At 38.9% G+C, this 19,182-nt stretch overlaps 1 protein-coding gene across 10 annotated transcripts in view; it reads right to left on the bottom strand.

Annotated features, from left to right (window-relative positions):
* ZHX3 (zinc fingers and homeoboxes 3) overlaps positions 1-19,182 on the bottom strand; it is a 123,405-nt gene that overhangs the window by 53,383 nt on the left and 50,840 nt on the right. For 7 of the 10 annotated variants that reach the window (XM_053890251.1, XM_053890252.1, XM_053890248.1 and 4 more), the window contains one exon: positions 8,508-8,624. The exons of 2 other annotated variants lie outside the window; for them this stretch is intronic. The gene's annotated coding sequence lies outside the window, so the exon portion shown is untranslated. Of the gene's footprint in view, positions 1-8,507; positions 8,625-11,261; positions 11,355-19,182 lie in introns of those variants that run through there. One more of the 10 variants, XM_053890247.1, reaches the window with a different exon arrangement.

Genomic DNA, 19,182 nt, shown 5'->3' with positions numbered 1-19,182 from the left:
AACACTGCCATGGGGAGGGTGAGGTCACACAACGGGCATCCAGATGTGGCATCTGGACCTAAGTCAAAGTTGTTCATCGCTGAATTACTTTAAAATCTGAAGGAATGCTACCTGGCTCCCAGAATTTACTTATTCCTAGTTTTTCAAGTAAGGCTCTAATAGTCTATAAAGGTATCACTTAGAATTTGTGTGGTCCGAAAGATAATCAAGAAAAGGTAATCTCTCCTATTTCCTCCAAGACAACACCAACAGCAATAACAACAGCAGAACACATGACACGCACCGGACACTGTGTATTCTGCACGCTCGCGATGCAGCAGTTCATTTAGTCCTCAGCACAACCCTTGGTATTATCGCCTCCAACCACAGGTGCAGAAACTAAGGCACAAAAAGGCTAAGTAACTCCCAGGGTACTCAGCTAGCAAGTAGACAGCAGGGTCAGGATTTGAACCCAGGCAGGCCCTAGTTCCAGAGTACGTGCTCTCAGCACTGGGCTCTCCTGTTGTCAGAGTGTAAGAACAAATTCTTATCCAGAAGACACACACAGGCTATGAATTAGCATTCTGGATGAAGCTGAATTGAACAAAAGATTGAAATGACAGAAGAAAACCACTTCCAGAATGGAAAGACCTCAAAGAAACAAGGAGGAATTCCCAGGGTCTCACCTAATTAGCAATCAAAGAGGGTCACTAAGACACAGCCTGGAAATATCTAAAAGCAATGTATAAAAGGGAAGAGAAAAAAAAGAACTCCAAGAAAACAAGTTAAACAAGCAGATTATGTGAAAGAAATCCAGCAGAGTTTTGATTTTTTTTTTTTTTGTAGCAGAAGCCTAGAAACAAGGCAATGTAAGACATAAGACCTCAAAGAAAAAAAAAAGATGAGCAATTCAAAACACTTGATCTGTAAACACAGTGATGCCACCCGGCAGACAAGGTATCCTGTCAATCCTCTCCCACTGAGCCGTCTCCAAAAGCTGCAGTCAATAGCCACCTGCATTTCCTCAGCTTCTCCACACTCCAGTGAGAGCTGACTTAGGAACTCTGTGGGAACTGGGCAGGCTGGGATCGCTACCAGTTTTCTAACTGGGAAAACCAGTGGCTTGGCTTCTTATCCTACTGGACCTGTGGTGGCCACTGCTGGCCACTGTCCCTTATAGGAAATCATCTCTTCCACACGGCTCTTTCTTCTTCTAGCATCGATTTGGCATTTTGATCTGGTTTGCAGTCCCACTAACTAGATTAGTAACAATGCCTTGGAGTCTTAGTTTTCTGGCCCACAAAGTAGAGTAGTAATAATTTCCATACACAGGGCTATTGAGAAGATAAAATAAGCCATGTGAAAAAGCTCTCACCACCCTGTGTGGGACATGTTATCAGAGTGCCCAGGACGTCTCCATTTCCTGAACATAAAGAACTGGTCTTTGCCCAGAAGCCATCCCAACCCTTTTATTTTCTGTCTACATGCTCTACCTCTGGGTTTATGTCTATTCTCACGACTCTGACATCCTCAGAGCAAGTGTGTCCCACCCATTTATCTCCAGCCCTCACAACACACCTGACTTTCTGACCCATGCTTCTAACTGCTCCTAGATATGTTTCCCTACATCTCTTCAGGGTTTCCTGAATTCGACAAGTCCTAAAATGAACTCTTGTCTCTCCAAATAAGTCTCTGCAGCCCCCCTGCATCCATTACCCCACTCCATAAGTTGGCCAATGTTTCCACTGTTGGTCATCGCCTTCCCTAAAACAAACCAACCAACCCCTCTCAGTCAACCACTAATTCCCAATCTCACCTGAGTCAGACCCTAGCGCTTTTAGACACTGCTTCAAAACACCTCATTCTCTCTTTTCCATCACCACTGCTACCACCTTGTTCGAGTTCCCAACATCTCTTACCTGGATGACTGCCATAGCTGCTTAACTGACTTCCTGCAGCCCATGCTTCACCTGAGAGCCACAGTTATCTTTCTAAATATAAACTCGAGCATGGTGCCCCCTTGCTTTAAAACCGTTGTGATGCAGCCCACAGGATAAGACAAACTGGAACTTGTTGGACAGGCATTCGAGGTGCTTTACAATCTGGCCCACCATCCCTTTGTTCAGTCTCATCTCCAGCCACTTGGGTACCTTTAGGCTATGATGAACTTGGGTATCTTCAGGCTTTTGCCCTTTTGTTTTATCCTCTATCTTGCAAAGCTCTACTGGTACAATGTAACTCAGCTCCCAGGATGCCTTTGCTGACTCACCAAACTTCACTCTCTCCCTCCCTCCGTGTCTCCGAGACACCTGACACATCACATCTTTTGCCACTGTTAGTCTGCATGCACGCCACCTCCTCAACCAGACAGGGGACCTTGAAGGCAGGGTCCGAACTGCTTTCATCTTTACATCTCCTGCACCAACCTCAGCGTCCGTCCAGCTTAGAGTGAGACCTCGGTGGTTGTTAACTAACCGAATCAAGAATAGCAAAATACTTGCGAGCACCAGGTTGAAGCCCCAAAGATTAGTACACCTCACAGAACAAATGTAAAATGTGAAAGGGGAAAATAATGGGAGTAGATAAGGAGAGAGGAAGCCAAAACAGGGAGAAGTGAAGTTTCCTTATATGGAAGGAAAGAAAAGTTCCTCTTTGCTTTGATGAGAGTAAATAAATATAGAAACAAATGTTATTTTTGGCACTAAGAAAACTCAAAAGATTGTTCACCTTTAAAATGTTTAAAAGTTAAAAGGAAAGAAAAAAAAACATTCTCCAAAACAGAAGGTATAACAGAAAAGAGACAACTAATATAAAAATCAAGAAACAAATCATTTATAGAAAATATGACAAATGCAATAACAACCATGAATTAAAGAGGATAAATTTACACATAAGTTATAGAATCTTCAAGACTGGTTCAACAGAAGACAAAACCCAACAATAATCTGCTTGAAAGAGATAAGCTCTGAAATGACAATAATCAAGTTAGAAAATGTAACAAAATCACTACACAAGGTATCTATGGACAATGAAAAAAACATAAGACAAACATTGCTTTGAGTACTGTTAAGAAAAAAAAAAAAAACTAAGCACACCAGCTAATAATACTGAGACACAAACAACAAAAAAAACCTAGAGAAACTTTTTTTTTTTTTTTTAAAGAAAGGAGTTAGAGGGGCACCTGGGTGGCTTAGTCACTTAAGCGTCCGACTTCGTCATGATCTGACGGCTCGTGAGTTCGGGCCCCACGTCCGGCACTGTGCTGACAGCTCAGAGCCTGGCACGTGCTTCAGATTCTGTCTCTCTCCCTCTCTCTGCCCCTCCCCCACTCGTGTGCTCTGTCTCTCTCTCTCTCAAAAATAAACATTAAAAAAATTTTTTTTTTTTAAAGAAAGGAGTTAGAGATTTTGAAAGCAAAACCCAAAATACTTTGGAAGGAACCTTAAGAAATAGGCAGGAGTTGCTGCGTAGGAGAGGGAACTGCCCACCTGAGGAGCAGGAGTGGAAACTGATTTTTCACAGCCTCTTTTTATATGTTAAAAGTTTTCTCATTTCTAATAATTAATAATTATTAATAATAACAACCTAATAAAGTTTTCTATTTCTAATAAATTTCCTGTGAACAGACTAAACGTAAATTTAATTTTTTCAAAAAAGGAAATGATGAAGTTGGAAAACAGGACATAAAGGCAATAAAATTGTAAGGGAGTGTCATGTGCTTAATAAGTTTGGATAAAATTAAATAAATGGATTTCCTATTAAAAATGTAAAATTCTAACACTGGCAGAAATAGAATACCTAACTAGACTAACATCTTTAAAAAAATGACACTCCCACACAGCCACTAGCCTCTGATGGTTTATTAGTGAGTACTTTCAAACTCTCCAGAAACAATTCATAATATAGAAATTACGCCTAAAATAGGCCAAGATACACATTATATAGTTTATTGTACTAACCTGGTCCTAAAGCTGGCTAAAGAGAGAAAACTATAGACAAAGCTTACTTAGAATTTATGCTCAAGTCTAAAAGAAAATAATAGTAAACATAATCTAAGAATAGCTTAAATTAAAACCGTGTCATGTTAACAGATACCAAAAATTCAGCCGTTAAAATTCAATACCTATTCCTAATTTAAAAATTCTAAAACGAATAATAAAGGTGTACTTTCTTCCCCTTATTAGAGTATCTATTTAAAACCAAATGCCAATATTATACTTCAAAGAAGAAATGAGCCATGTAATCATTAAAAATAGGCAAAAAATGAAGACGTATTTAATCATCACTGTTAATAGAGTGTCAGAACTTATTTCCAATATGAAGTAACATGAAAACAAATAAGAAATACAAATACTATAAATCCAGAGGCAAAAAGTTTTTATATATAACACCATTGTATATTCATAAACCCAAAGGAATCCTTTACATGGTTATGATGAGTTTAAAATGACCAGAGTCATCACCAATATAGAAAAATCAATAGTGTTTCTGGTCCTCACACTTGATCACACAGGGAAACCTCCCAGGCTGTTTTTTAAAGTGCTGATGCCTACCTAAAGACTCCACCAAACAAGTACTAGACCTGATAAGTGAATTCAGTAAGGTTACAGGATATAAAACCAATATACAAAAATCTGTTGCATTTCTATACACCAATAATGAAGCAGCAGAAAGAGAAATAAAGGAATCAATCTCATTTACGATTACACCAAAAACAATAAGATACCTAGGAATAAACCTAATCAAAGAGGTGAGAGACCTGTACTCTGAAAACTATAAAACACGGATGAAAGAAATTGAAGAGGACACAAACAAATGGAAAGATATTCCACACTAATGGATTGGGAGAACAAATATTGTTAAAATGTTCATACTATGCAAAACAAGGTACATTAAATAATGCAGTCCCTAACAAAATACCAATAACATTTTTCACAGAACTAGAATAATCCCAAGATTTATATGGAACCACAAAAGACCCCGAATAGCCAAAGCAATCTTAAAAAGAGAACAAAAAAACTGGAGGTATCGTAACCTCAGATTTCAAGACATACTACAAAGCTGTTGTAATCAAAATAGTATGGTACACATAGATTGATGGAACAGAATAGAGAGCCCAGAAATACACCCATGATTATATGGTCAATTAATCTTTGACATAGGAGGCAAGAATATACAACAGGGAAAACGTCTCTTCAACAAATGGTGTTGGGAAAACTAGACAGCTACATGCGAAAGAGTGAAACTGGACCACTTTCTTACATCATACAAAAACTAACCTCAAAATGTATTAAATATCTAAATGACCCAAAGCCATAAAAATCCTAGAAGAGAGCATTGGCAATAATTTCTCTGACATTGTCTATAGCAACATTTTTCTAGAGATGTCTCTTGAGGCAAGGGAAACAAAAGAAAAACAATTGGGACTATATCAAAATAAAAAGCTTCTGCACAGCAAAGGAAACAATTAACTAAAAGACAACCTACTGAATGGGAGAAGATATTTGCAAATGACACATCTGATAAAGGGTTAGTATTTAAAACATATAAAGAGCTGATACAACTGAACACCAAAAAACACCAAATAATTCAATTAAAAATTGGCAGAATACGTGAACAGACATTTTCCCAAAGACATACAGATGGCCAATAGACACATGGAAAGATGCTCAACATCCCTCATCATCAGGGAAATGCAAATCAAAACCACAGTGAGATATCACTTCACACCTGTCAGAATGGCTACAATCAAAACCAAGAAACAAGTATTGGTGAGGATGTGGAGAAAAAGGAATCTTCGTGCTCTGTTGGTGGGAATGCAAACTGGTGCAACCACTGTGGAAAACAGTATGGGGGTTCCTCAAATAATTAAAAATAGAATTACCACATGATCTAGTAATTCCACTACTGGGTATTTACCCAAAGAATAGAAAACACTAATTTGAAAAGATATATGCATCCTTACATTTATTGAAGCAACAAATTATGGAAGCAATCCAAGTTTCCATCAATAGATGAATAAAGAAGATGTAGTATGTACACACACATGCGTGCATGCGCGCGCGCACACACACACACACACACACACACAGAAATATTACTCAGCTATGAAAAAGAATGAAATCTTGCCATTTGCAACAACATGGATGAATCTAGAGTATGATGCTAGGTGAAATAAGCTAGGGAAAGACCAATACCATATGATTTCACTCATCTATGCAATTTAAGAAACAAAACAAATGGACAAAGAAAAAGAGAGACAAGCAAAAAACCAGACTCTTAACTATAAAGAACAAACAGATGGTTACCAGAGGGGATGTGGGTGGGGGATGGGTGAAACAGGTGAAGGGAAACAAGTACCCTTATCATGATGAGCAGTGAGTAATGCATACATGTGTTGAATCACTGTATCGTACACTTGAAACTAGTATGACACTGTGTGCTAATTATACTGGAATTTTAAAAAATTACCAAAAAATTAAATACAAAATGCCAATGCCTACACCGCATCCCAGATAAATTGTCTCAGAATCTCCGGAGGAATGACCAGGCATCGGTATTTTATAAAGCTTCTGAGGTGATTCTAGTGTGCTGTCAAGTAGAGTACCACCAGTACCTGCTTATATGCTTAATTACCTAAATATCTAAAAAACACAACACAAAAAGTGTAACAGTTTGTGATATTTGCAAGCAAACAGGAGTTCCAGCCATATTGCTTTAAGGGAACATTGCTGTAAGGGAACAGGAGTTCAAAAGAAGAAACCTGAAAGGGGATATAATCAGCTACTGTGCAAATGTCTCCAGTCCACTGCAATTTAGGCAAATAAGCAGGCAGTTGCCCAAGTTATTAGAGGGGGACATGACACATGGCCACAACAAAATAACGGTAGCAAGAGCTAACGAGTCTCGGTGCAAGTGCCGTTGGGATAGGAAGTACGCATGAGGATTCAACAGAGGCCGAAGGGGAACAGGGCTACCTGCATACCTGCATGAGGTTAAATGTGAGATAAATTCCTAGAAATGCAATTGCTGGGTCAAATGGTATGTGCCTTTAAGAGTCAAAGATCAATTTTGAAAGCTCTTAAAGGGAACATAGAAAAAGCATGATGTATAGCGTAAACAAAACATCGTACTTGATAGGTACGAGTGGAGCAGGACAATGAGCTAGGCTGGAGCGAGGCAAGATGGCTCAGTGTCGCCAGGTAGTAGGTAAACAGACTGAAATAACAGAGAATTCCTCATGAGTCCAATTTTGGCTTTGCCTTTCCTATTAACTCTGTCCCCACAGCAGACACCTGAAGGTGAAAGAGGGCAGGAGTCATGTAGCTATCTGAAAGGACAAGATTTGAGGCAGGAACATTTCTGGGTTGACTCTGGATTGATTGCAGACAGCAAGGAGACCAGGATGACTGGAACAGTTGGCGTGAAGGTGAGCATTAGAAAATGTATATAAAAGTTCACATGTGAAAAAACTTATCTTATGCTCTTTTTAATTTAGAGGATTGACATGCAAGGCCACGAAGTAGTTTTTACTCAATCTACACCTCAAATTTAAAGAATGAGCAAGCTGGAATGTGTCCTATATCTAAACAGTAGTCCTGCTGCAGTCCGCCATAAGGCAGGAAGTTCCAGAAGCTCCAACAGTAGAAACATTCCCATGGACTGGGTAGCCCCAAACCTGCGGAGGAGTGATGTTGCTGTGCAGTTGTCTACGTCAGGACGCTGAACACAGAACTTCCAGCATTATATACCATCACTGACTCTGACTCCATTTCCTCCCCTTTCTTTCCAAAAACTTCTATTCAGCACACTGAAGTTCTTAACTTTATAATGAAGACTAATACAATAGATTTCCTTTATTTAATAAGTTTAACAACAACAGCCAACAACAACAAAATGCGAAAGTCTAAAGCTTGTCAGTGGCTTAGAAACAGAATAAATTGAGTTCACAACTTGATAAATAAATGACCAAAAAAAAAAAAACCACCCCAAAACCGTAAGTAAGTCACATCTACTTCAGCAAATGAAGGCTTACATTAATTGTTTGCTCATCTGCTTTGTCTTTAGTATTATATTTAGCATTGAAAAGTGTTTCCTATTCCTGAGGGCAGCCTGAGAGTATGGTTTGGGTAAGTGGCATTCAAACAAGTGTTCTAGTTTTTCAAGTCAGTTATTTAATGAAGCAGAAGTATAAGTCTTGCACTCAAACTAAAAGCTGACCTCAGACTAAACTTGCACATCAGAGAGACACAATACACAGCTCAACTTTTATTATATCCAATAACCAGCTTAAGGTAGAAGAAGTTCCTATCAAGGCATCTAGGATTTCACCTAAATTATATATTCAATAAATATTTTTAGATTAATTAAAAAAAAATCATTTGATCAAAGAGCTCAGCAATAAAAACCAAGGGAGGAGAAAATAAAGAATGTTTAACAATAACACAAAGACTAAATATAGCTTTAAAGACTTAGGAGTTACAAAGTATGGCAAGAAACTTGTTAAAATTCAGAAGCATACTATTTACCCAGGAAACATGCTTTTTCCTCCCTTCATTGGTCTCTCCACTTTCTCCCTTCATCTCTTGCAGCCCTGTATGCATCTTTAAAGGTCCACTTGTTGCTTGGGCAGCTGCAATTCAGCCCTGTGAAAAAAGCAGCATCTCATCACTTTGTGAGGAGAGATAAAGTACCTTTTAGGAAGCTGAGTAACCCAATCTCATCAATCTCCTTTCCTAATTCATTTCCATCAAAACTATACACAAACAGAAAAACCAGGGCTGGAGGCAGGGAGGAAGGAGAGTAAAATGTGGTTGTAAAAATACAAACTAGGGGCGCCTGGGTGGCTCAGTTGGTTAAGCGTCCAACTTCAGCTCAGGTCACGATCTCATGGTTCGTGAGTTCGAGCCCCGCGTCGGGCTCTGGGCTGATGGCTCAGAGCCTGGAGCCTGCTTCCGATTCTGTGTCTCCCTCTCTCTCTGCCCCTCCCCTGTTCGTGCTCTGTCTCTCTCTGTCCCCAAAATAAATAAACGTTAAAAAAAAAATTTAAAAAGAAAAAAAATACAAACTAGCAATTTAAAACTATTAAAATTCTAGCAGAAATGAAAAAAATATAAACGGAAATAAAACAAACTCAATTTTCTCTGATAATAGATCAGAACAAGATGATTTCTAAAATCTGTAATTTTAGGTGATTCATAAAATCAGTAATTTTAATACTCTTTCCACCAATGAGTTTCCCTGTCCCTCTTCTGGTTAAGTTTGAGATGGCTTAACAGAGAGGAAAAAATCAACGGATGTGGGCCTTACAACTTCAAGAATGCACACCATTAAGGATATGCTCTTTTCTGATGCTCTGCCATTCAAAGCCCTGGGGCTTTCCTGGCATGGATTGTAGTGGTACCAAAAAATGGTCTACCCTGTGAGTTCCAGACCAAGGAACCATATTATCATCATCTGTGTCTCTGACCCTTAACACCGAAGTTGTCCCACTCTGCCCAGGGCCAATGATGGGCACACAGTATCTCTCAGCAAATGAATGAGACGGTAACTATGTGTTTTCAACAAACCACTAGAGACGCTTCATGCAATCTTCAAATTTCTCAGGAAGCAGCTGAAAAACCACTGCTTTTGAGTTCGTTTTTTTTTTTTTTCCCCAAAGCATTCTCTTTGGTTGAGATGCCCATTACCAATAAAATGGCCCTAAAGTGAGTATACCAGAGGCCCTCAGAACCTCAGATAGAACGGTGCACAGGCACATGACAGAGGGTGGGAACTATAGGGATCTGTGAATGTAAACACATAAAAGCACCCTTCACCAAAGTAGCTCCTAGCTACCTTTCACCGTGATTCTTAGGTCTCTAATGTTCACATCAAGCTTTTACTCTGTGTCAGGCACTGTTCTAAGAGCTTTAACTACATTAACTAATTCGTTCTTGGTAACACCCATATGTGATGGATTCTATTATTCTAATTGCCAAGGTGAGGAAACTAAGGCACAGAAAGTTTGAGTAAACTGTACAAGGAAATGCACTAAGCTCCTGTTCAAAGGCAGGGTCCTGGAGCAAACAGACACCCCCAGTAAGTGGCAGCCTCATCTACATACCTTGTTTTCTCCTGTGGCTGTCATGGTTCAGCAGTACCATGTCTAGTTACACTAGCTCTTGTTGGAAATTCTTCCTAATTAATAATTTATTGAAAAACTTAACTTTGAATTCTCCACAACTTAAAAACTGACCCCTTATTTTAAAACATTATCCAATGAACATAACAAAAAGGAGATCTTCCTAATTTTGTGGAAGTCAGAAGCAATTATTTTAAGCTGACTATTCACACTTACGCACAACTTCAGCTTATAATATTTATTCCAGACACTTTGCTACGCTTTTGCCAGATCCCCTCTAAGTTTGAAATCGCAAAGCCTTTGCTCAAGTAAGGCATTTATTCTCTTACACTCTAGTTCAGTTATTGGAACATGATGATGATGATGATGCCAAAAGCTGTGGATTCAATCCACTGCAGACCAGTTAGCTTTGTTTGCTTCACATCTACAAACTCTAAGCCTGGATGGCATATTTTGAGTCCTATAAGGAATTAGGTAGGAGTGTGCAACACAACTAGAACATATCTGCTAGAGAAACAGGTCCACAAATAACACAGGGCCAGAAGCAGAACTATGAGACAAAAGCATCAATTTCATCATAAAGAAAAGCTTTATGATCACTGGTATAGCATTTCTACGTTTCTGAACGAGAAGCTTTTTCAATGCCAGATATTTTGCCAAATCTAACCTAAAGTCCTTCCTTCAAAAACAAAACAGGTGTAAGATTTGAAAAAAAAAAAAAAACTACTAAGATTTTTATCACACAAGCCCACCTTGACTGATCTGAAAACAGAACCTTCTTATATCTGACACCAATTCCGCTGACAATACAAAGCACATGTGATGATTTTAGAAACTGTCACAAAAATCACTAGCAGTGCAGGACAACAAACCATCAGAAAATTCCAATTGCATATATATATATGTATATATATATATATACATATATATATATATAGTAGATTCTTTAAAATTACTCTTAATTTTCAAAAAACCAAATAATATACAGTTATTTTAAACATAGTTTTTTTTAAGTTAAATAAAGAAACTAACAAACATTAGTTCATATCACATTTTAAAACAACCCAGGGCCTATTCAAGGTAGTTTTACCACCTTCTATGAATAAAAATTTGAAAACAAAATTATATTTCTCAATTGTTATTTTAGAAAGAAACCCACTTGGGATCATCCATCTTTGAGTTTTCTTGCCCACAGTTGGAAAGAACTTTCCCAACATACAAATGCTGCAAAGCACATGGGTTCCAACAGTCACAAGGTAACTATGACAGCAAAGCCACAGTTATTTATGAGATCATAAAAACTATATGACATAATTTTTAAAAATTCACATAACATGAAATCAACCATTTTAAAGTGTACAATTCAGTGACATTTAGTATATTCACAATATCGTGCAACTTTCACCTCTACCTAGTTCCAAACCTTGTTAGTCACCCCAATATGAAACCTCGTACTCATTAAATAGTCACTACCATCCCCCTGCTCCAGGCTGGCCAACCACTAACAGGCCTTATGTCTCTATGGATTTACCTATTCTGGGTATGTGACCTTTTGTGTCTGCCTTCTTTTACTTAGCATGATGTTTTGAGGTTCTTCCATGTTGTAGCAAATATCATTACTTCATTCCTTTTATGACTGAAAAATATCCCATTGTATGGATAGATCACATTTTGTTCATTCATCCATTGATGGACATTTGAATTGTTTTCACCTTCTACCTACTGTGAATATTGCTGTGATGAACACTTGTGTACAAGTATTCGTTTGACTATATATCTTCAATTATTTGCGGTATATACCTAGAAGCAGAATCACTGGGTCATATGGTAATTCTATATTCAACTTTTTAAGGAATCACCAAACTGTTTTTCACAGTAGCTACATCATTTTACATTCTCACCAGTGAAGCAGGAGAGTTCCAATTTTTCCACATCCTCACCAACACTTCTTTTCTGTTTGTTTGCTTTGATGATAGCCATTCTTGTAGGCATGAAGTAGTACCTCATTATGATTTTTTATTTGCATTTCCTTAATGACTAATGCATGTTGAACATCTTTTCAGAAGTGTGCTAGCCATTCTTATATCTTCTTTGGAGAAATGTCCAATCAAGCCTTTGCCCATATTTTAATTGGGTTGTCTTTTTGTTGTTGAGTTGTTAAGAGTTTTTAATACATTGTGGACACTAGGGCCCTTATCAAATTAGCAAATGTCCTATCCAATTCTCTAGATTTTCTTGCCACTTTCTTTTTAAAAAAAATTTTTTTTTTTAATGTTTATTTATTTTTGAGACAGAGAGAGACAGAGCATGAACAGGGGAGGGTCAGAGAGAGGGAGACACAGAATCTGAAACAGGCTCCAGGCTCTGAGCTGTCAGCACAGAGCCCGACGCGGGGCTCGAACCCACGGACCGCGAGATCATGACCTGAGCCAAAGTCGGACACTCAACGGACTGAGCCACCCAGGCGCCCCTTGCCACTTTCTTAATAGTGTCCTTTGATGCAAAGAGCTTTAAATTTTGAGGGAGTCCAATTTAGCTCTTTTTTTTTTTCTTTTGCTGCTTATACATTTGGTGTCATTTCTAAGAATCCATTACCAAATCCAAGGTCATGAAGATTTACCCTTATGTTTTCTTCTAAGAGTTTTAGCTCTTACAATTAGGTCCTTGAGCCATTTTGAGTCACTTGTATTATATAGTGTGAGGTTGGGATTCAACTTCATTATTTTGCATGTCAATGTCCAGTTGTCCCAGCACCCTTTGCTGAAGAGATTGTCCTTTCCACCATTATATAGTCTTTGCACCCTTGTCAAAACTCAAATAACTATAGATATATGGGTTTATTTCTGGATTTTTAGGTCCATTCCATTGATCTATATGTCTAGCCTTATGCCAGTACCACACTTTTGATTATTGTAGCTTTTCTAAAATTGGAAAGGGTGAAGAGCCTGGGTGGCTCAGTCAGTTGAGTGTCCAACTCTTGATTTCAGCTCAAGTCATGATCCCAGTGTCGTGGGACTGAGCTCCACACTGGGCTCCATGCTAAGCATGGAGGCTGCTTGGGATTCTCTCTCTGTGTCCCTCTGCCTCTCTCCCCTGCTCATGCCCTAAAATAAAAACAAACAAACAAACAAACAAATAAATAAATAAATAAAATTGGAAAGTATGATTCTTCCAACTTTACTTTCTTTTGCAAGATTGTTTTGACTATTCAGAGTCCCTTGCAATTCCATATGAATTTTAGGATCGACTTTTTCATTTCTGCAAAAAAGGCCTCCAGGATTTTGGTAGAGATTGCACTGAACCTGAAGATTACTTTGGGTAGTATTGCCACCTTTATAATATCAAGTCTTCCAATTCATGAAGATGGGATATCTTTCCGTTCAAAGACATAATTTTACCTTATCTTAAAACGTCCTTGATAAGGTAATGCAATGATTTCCTTTAGTTGTCTCTATCTCTATGATAATCTAACACCCTAGAGTAATTTACAAATATGAAGTTTACACTTGCCATGGAGAACCCAATATTCATATTCCAGAGAAGGAATGTCAATTATTCAGGGTCTTATTGTTTGCTTTTGTCTACGGAAAAGGTCAGAACTCAAAGATGTTCATTTCCCTTATTTAAAATTAACTTTCATCATTCTCAGTTCCTACTAGAGGAATTGATACAGGAACCTTGTATGTTCACTGATGAGAATAAGTTGTTTAACAGACTTCATAGAATGGTATCACAAATTTTCTTTCATATAGTTCAATCCCAAAAAATTGATTATGAAATATTAACTACTTTGCTAAAGAATGTGCTCAAACATCCTTGGTTATTTAGACCTAAAAATGTCAACTGTACTTGGTAGGGAGAGGTGAAAGACTTTAAAAGTCTTTTCTCTAAAATTTCTTTGCTAAAGTCTAAGAGAGTATAATTGTTTGAAGTTACAAAAGGTAATGGGCTAGACAAAATCTGCTCTTTGCTCTTGTATCAAAATTATAACTGAAAATAACATAGTAACCCAGGAAAAATAACTGTGGCTTTTCCTAAAACTAGTAATTTCAAGGAAATTATATATCCCTCAAAAGTAAAAGTCACCTTAAAACCAGTAGATTATTTATCTGATGGGCAGAGATTGCTTCAGTTCCCATGTTTGGTGTCAACTTATCAATGCTTTAATTTATATGTCCTCTCAACACATGTGTCACATGGGACTAATAGTCCACACTGATCCAGTAATATCAAAAAGGGTTTTAAGAATCAAACTGCTGGGGCGCCTGGGTGGCTCAGTCGGTTAAGCGTCCAACTTCGGCTCAGGTCATGATCTCACGGTTCGTGGGTTCGAGCCCCACGTCAGGCTCTGTGCTGACAGCTCGGAGCCCGGAGCCTGTTTCAGATTCTGTGTCTCCCTCTCTCTCTCTGCTCCCCCCACCCCCACTCACACTCTGTGTCTCTCTCTCAAGAATAAACACTAAACAAAAATTAAAAAAAAAAAAAGAATCAAACTGCTTATAAATAACTTCAATCAGAAAATACTATCTGGTTTTGAAATAAACAACTAGCAACTCAATCCTGGGGAAAAGACATTCAATTCCATGTGTTTTGTCATCTATAATGAAACCAAAGGCAATAAAAATATCTTTTGGCAGGTGCTCAGGGTCAGTGCCTGGGCAGGGAATGTTAGCTAACGCAAAGTTAGAAAGTCTGATATTTGTTTTGTTTTTTAACCAGAAAGTTTAAGTTGAAGAGGTCAAGGAAAAAAGAGGCAAAGAAAAAAATAGACCTGGACAAGAAATGAGGGCAAAAAGATAATCAGATAAGATTCTGACACAGTGAGGTAGCAGACAGACAACAGTCCAGGGAGGGGGAAAGCTGCCTAGGGGGTACAGAGAGTGAACTCCGTGCTGGCTGAGTCTGCTGCCAAGCATCCAAGGATCCCTTCAGCAGTTTCCAGCAAAGCTGGTCAGTGTAATATCCATGGTCAACTCCCTCTTCACGGGATGAGTGTTGCCATAAATTCTTCCATAACATGACAGGTGGGGGGCACCCTCTTCTTTGGTCCTGCCACTGCCTAATGAGGGCCCCCACAGTATCCCTTCCTCTAAGAGTGTTTTCAACAAACTAACTGAGTAAGTACTTCTTCCTCCCCATTTCCTCAGCTCTGTTTACACTCAGTTAACCTGAACTGTGTGTCAAGATTCAGGAGACAGATGGGATAAAGGGGCAGTGCCCAAGGAGATGGGATAAAGGCCACATTCCCCTTGGTTGGTGATGGCACAGAGGGAAACGAACTCTACAAGGAATGAGGCTAGGTGACGAGGTGCTGTGTCCTGTTCTGTCACAGAGATACACATCCTGGACCTCTCAAATCTAGAACTTACAATTCCTGTTCTTGAGTAATTTACACTGTATGGATAATAACACATGTATGGTAAGCACTTGAGTCTGGGGGGCGGGGAAGTGTTGCTTCCAGTTATCAGATGGTGTATCTCCAAGAGGTCATGGGTTTTTTTCACTTGACTCGTATCGGAAGAGCAGTCACAGGCTGCATAGCCAGTGCTTCAAGTCCTGCTGGAGCTCCTTACCCCAGAAGCCCCAGCAGAAGGGAGCCCAGATGGGCACTCAGGCAACACTTGCCGCAGGGCCGGCTGGGGTGAGGAAGGACCCCCCCACCCTCTCTCCGGGTGGTCAACGCTCAGCACTCTGAGGAACCTGACACAGCTGCTGTGATTTGGTCTCAATGTGGTAGTGGCTGTCTTGGTCCCTGACTGGATGCCCTGAGCTCTTTCGCTGCTGAGCTTTGTCTTTCTTCTTTCTTTCTGTGAAAGGAGCTTTCAGTTCATCTTCAGGCCTGCCATTCTGTGCCCAGGAACTGAACTCCTGAGGCATCTGCCCTGAACTTGGCCAGCCGCTTTAGTTTTATTCTCTGCTCTCTTTGTGGTGGTCTTGGTGACAGGCTCCTAGAAACAAGCCCTGAACTGCAGGACAAATGCCTACATAGGAAAAGAGAAGCAGCGTGCACACTGGGCTTTATAACACAGCTACAAGCTAACCATTCCTGATTTTAAAATAGCCCAAGCCTGGGGGGCATGTGGGTGGCTCAGCTGGTTGCATGTCTGACTCCTGATTTTGGCTGAGATCATGATCTCACAGTTCGTGGGTTCGAGCCCTGTATCAGGCTCTGCACTGACCATGAGGAGCCTGCTTGGGATTCTTTCTCTCCCTCTCTCTCTGCCCTGTCCCTCTCTCTCTCCCTCTCTCTGCCCCTGTCCCTCTCTCTCTTTCTCTCTCTGCCCCTGTCCCCCCACTCAAAATAAATAAATTTAAATAAATAAAATAAAATAAAATAAAAATAAAATAACCCAGACCTGGACATAGCTTACATGTCCATCAACATGAGGATGGGGAAACAAACCTTGCTATTCACACAACAGAATACTACTCAGCAATTAAAAAGAAAGAATCGGTTGCTGATATGCATACTATGGATGAATCTCAAAATCATGTTAAGCAAAAGAAGCTAGACATAAAAGAGATTATATGATTTTGTTCATATGGAGTTCTGGAAAAAGTGAAATTAATCTATGGTGGTAAAAATCAGAATAAAGATTACCTTTGAATGGTGAAGACTGACAAGAAGGAAGCATGAGGGAAGTTTTCTGTAGTTAAAAAAAAAAGATCTACATAGTGACTGGGGTGGTATTCACATGGGTACAAATATTTGTTAAAACTTATTGGACCATACATTTAAAATCTGCACATTGTGCTGTATGTCAATGATATCTCAATTTTTAGAAATAAAAAGGCTCAGGGGTGCCTGGGTGGCTCAGTTGGTTAAGCATCTGACTCTTGATTTCAACTCAGGTCATGATCTCACTGTTCATGGAATCGAGCCCTGTGTGGGGCTTGCACTGAGTGTGGAGCCTGAGATTCCCTCTCTCCCTCTCTCTCTCTGCCCTTCCTCCATTTGCTCATGCACTCACATGCTCTCTCTCTCTCAAAATAAATATACATTTTAAAAAAAACGTTTTAAAAAGGCTCAAAAGTCTTCATAAAAAATGGCAAAAAGACAGTTTTCCATCATATTGCCCTTATGTGGCTGACCGTATAAGGAGATAATTTGAGGTACACAAATATACCTTAGACAAAGATACATCTCTTTAAAGTAATGTAGAAATTTATATCATTGTATACATTTAGCTCTTAAGACTGAATTACAGGGGCGCCTGGTTGGCTCAGTCAGTTAAGCATCTGACTCTCGATTTCAGCTCAGGTCATGATCTCACTATTTGTTAGATCAAGCCCCGAGCTGGGCTCCACGCTGACACTGTGGAGCCTGCTTGGGATTTTCTCTCCTTCTCTCTCAAAATAAATGAACATTTTTTAAAAATACTGAATTACATAAAAGAGTTCCCTCAAATTTCTCTCATTCTAACATCCAAGTTAAATTTTTTTTTTTTTTAATTTTTTTTTCCAACGTTTTTTATTTATTTTTGGGACAGAGAGAGACAGAGCATGAACGGGGGAGGGGCAGAGAGAGAGGGAGACACAGAATCGGAAACAGGCTCCAGGCTCGGAGCCATCAGCCCAGAGCCTGACGCGGGGCTCGAACTCACGGACCGCGAGATCGTGACCTGGCTGAAGTCGGACGCTTAACCGACTACGCCACCCAGGCGCCCCTCCAAGTTAAATATTTTAAGCATATTTTAAGAGCAGAAAGTATGCTTTAGAGGATGGAAAGGCTAATTTGATATTTTTTAATGTGTGAAAAAATTTCCTGATTATAAGAGCAACATGCATTTAATATAGGAAAACTAGAAAATACAAAATAGATAAGACTACAGGGGCAGAAAACTCACATAATCCAAATCATAAGCATAAAGAAGAAAATTAAAAGTCATCTGAAAAAATATCAACTATCCAGAGATAAGCACTGTCAACATGTTGATACATATAATTTTAACCAAACTGGGATTACAGTATACATATTACTTTTTTCCCCCCACTTAAATATATGGAATAGGCATTCTCCATCTCACTGAGCATTATTCCCATTTTTTATTACTACTGAAGTTAAATATTTTCATGTGATCACTGGCCATTCTTATTTCTCTGTGAGACAACTTGGCAATTTAAAAAATATTTTTTTTCCTGATTATAGTATACTTACTGTAAAAATCTAGAAAATACAGAAGAGTATATGAATACAGGGGGAAACCCTCACACAATCCAAGTTATAAAAACAATTACTATTAATTTTTACTTTCCTTTGCATATACCTTCTTATAGAATTGATATTCTGGATAAATCTGTTTTGGAGTATATATTTTTTTCACTTAGCATCCCTAAAAACCACATAAACATTTTCCCTATGTCTTTAAAGTCTATTTTTGTTAGCTTCATTTTGTTCATAGAATTTTGTTAGCTTCATAGATGTACATAATTTAACAATTGCTCAGTGTCAGGCACTTGAACATGTTCATTTTGGTTTACTGTTTACTTACTTTATAATGTGGAGATAAATATCTCTATATAAATTAGTGTCTTAACCTATGATTATTTCTTTGAGATAGACTATTTTTAAATCCCTGGGTTAAAAAGTATGAATATTTATTTTATTTATTTTGAAAGAGAGAGTGTGTGTGTGAGCAGGAGAGAGAGGGGCAGAGAGAGAGAATCCCAAGCAGACTCTGCACTGTCAGTGCAGAGCCCAATGGGGGGCTTGAACCCATGAACCATGGGTTCATGACCTGACCAAAATCAAAAGCTGGACGCTTAACCAACTGAGCCAACCAGGCACCCCTGGAGATGGGTTTTCTATGTTGGAGGTAGGATCCGCAGGTCTTCTGGTAGACTGAACGTGCAGGACAGAGTTGTTAAGGATGACTTCCAGGTTTAGGACTTCAACAACTAAGTTCTTGAAAGTACCATTTTACCAAGATGGGGAAGACCAGAGATCAGCAAGTTGTCAAAAAATACCAAATACGAAAGCAGTGCTTTTGCTCTGGACTAATTTTTCATTTAAATTCTAGATCCTATAATATGCTGCAAACACCAAGGGCAATCACATAATTTCTCTCTCCTCTTCCCTA

The sequence above is a fragment of the Panthera pardus genome, unplaced genomic scaffold (assembly GCF_024362965.1).
Source record: "Panthera pardus isolate Hobbes unplaced genomic scaffold, ASM2436296v1 HiC_scaffold_25, whole genome shotgun sequence".
Classification (NCBI taxonomy): Eukaryota; Metazoa; Chordata; class Mammalia; order Carnivora; family Felidae; genus Panthera; species Panthera pardus.
This window is presented reverse-complemented; position numbering and strand designations above follow the sequence as displayed.